The sequence below is a fragment of the Phoenix dactylifera genome, chromosome 6 (assembly GCF_051530095.1).
Source record: "Phoenix dactylifera cultivar Ajwa chromosome 6, Ajwa_hap1_PhDact_Kaust_v1.1, whole genome shotgun sequence".
NCBI classification, from domain to species: domain Eukaryota; kingdom Viridiplantae; phylum Streptophyta; class Magnoliopsida; order Arecales; family Arecaceae; genus Phoenix; species Phoenix dactylifera.
Window position 1 is genome coordinate 25,001,984 of NC_143195.1, and position 2,134 is coordinate 25,004,117.

Sequence of the window (2,134 nt, forward strand, 5' to 3'; positions counted from 1 at the left end):
TTTTTTGGTTTTATGTCCACTTTGCTAGGGGAGGAAGGCTGATAAGCTCACACTCACATTTCTTGGTAAGTAGATTCCTTGCAAATCTAGATAAAAAGAATTGGCAAGAAGTGAAATGGACAATGAGATATTTGAAAGGTACATCCGGTTTATGTTTATACTTTAGTGGTACAAAACCACTCTTGGTGGGTTATACAAATTCAAAGATGGCCGATGATGTTGACACTAGGTGATGTACTTCAGGTTACTAATACACTTTTAGAGGGGAGCTGTATCATGGAAATCCAAGCTTCAAAAGTGTTTTGCTCTTTCCATCACTGAAGCAGAATGTATAGCCATTACCAAAGCTTGCAAGGAAATGTTGTGGTTGATGGGTTTTTTTGCAGGAACTTGGAGCAGGATGTGTATATGATCCATTGGATCTGAGATATCTTGGAGAAGCAATGGATAAAGATTGTGAAGATCCCAAGGGACCACAATCCATCGGATATGATGACCAAGCCCCTTATAAAGGAGAAGCAAGAACTTTGTAGGGACTTGGTGGGTGTAGGTGCTTGGTGAGCATGGACATTTGGGCAAAGGATTCACTAAGCAATGACAGTTCTCATGGCTCTCTAGAAGGGGAGATTGTTGAGCTTACTACTAATGTTTTGGGCTAGCCCCATGTGGAGTGGCCCACACCATATTAATAGGTGTTGGGTATGGGCCCTGTACCAAAGCATATGTTTTTAAGTGATAGCCTATACAAGAAAAAAGAATAAGAAGAAGAAAAGGAAGAAGAGAGAAGAGATAGGGTTTTGACTTTGTACACACAACAAGGATCTCTTATCAAATAATTTTCTTGGATTGAAGTTCAAGATACAAGGGCTTGTTTTTCTTTACTCATTTCATCTATAAGAGTGTTTGATGCATCCCGAAAGTTGAAATTTCTCTTTTGGAGGGTATGCCTACAAACTTTATGAGTTGGAAGCTTGTTGATTCTTTTTTGTAGAGAATTTTTTGCCCTTGAAATTTTTTTTTGTTGATGTGGACCTCTTATACTCTTCCCGCTTAGTGCCCCATGGTTTTTTCCCTTCTTTGAAGGCTTTTTCATGTAAAAGTTTGGTGTTTCTACTTTCTTGGTTGCCTGGTTTTGCTACTTTCATTGAGTTGTTGTTGTCATTGTGATTGGGCTTGAAATATTATCCATAGCTTGCCTAAGAGGGGAAGGGAACACTTCCCCACATTTGGAATATATAATGGTCAAAATAATGTTGGTGGCAAGCTATTAATGGAATAAGTGTGTTGTTAAAACTTGGATGAGATGCACATGAGAGGAAGGAGTGCTGTCTCCAGTATATGCATTCCCACCTTTAGTTAGTGCTCCTCATATTTCTTGAACTAAAAGTAGTTAAAAGAAACAAAGTGTATTTTCATTAACACATCTTTTGATCTTATATCTCACTTGAGCAAAAAGAGTGTTGAACCAAGCAACATGTAGTTTCACAAAAGAGACATACATTCAAAGCACAACAGCATGTATGAAGGATCAAATAATTTATGTCACAGTAATAGAGATTAGCACACTCTTACCTTTTAGTGCTCTCTTGTTTCTATCTTAGTAAAGATGGGTATTTTTGTGGATAATGGAGTCTGCTAATAATAGGACCAAGGATGTGTGACTCAACACTTGCATAATAACAGGTGAAGATGGACATGGCTACTTGTTTGATGGGTAAGAATTGGAAATTTAATCTTCTAGCTTGTTAGGCTAGTTAGGCTCAGAGTCCATTCTCATAGAAATTTTAGACCTATGCCATCATATAGTGACAAAGTTGGTATTAAAGCATTGACCAACACCAGCCTGATGGGTTCATTGATAATTTGACATTTTACCAATTAATAGAGTGACCTCTTGGTGTTGTAACCTCTATTGGACATCCAACTACGGCTGAATGATATAGTAAGAATTGTTGGTACTTGCTAGGACTCCCTTCATTTGCCAACTTAAAGAAGAAGGTAGGATTGAACTTAAGCAATCTTTAGCCCTACTCAAACCTTTGACAAGAAATGCTGCTTGTACCTGCTGATGGCAAGGCCAGTCATTTCTCCATGTAAAGAGACTCTCCAGCAACTACCAAGATCTAAGTTGTTG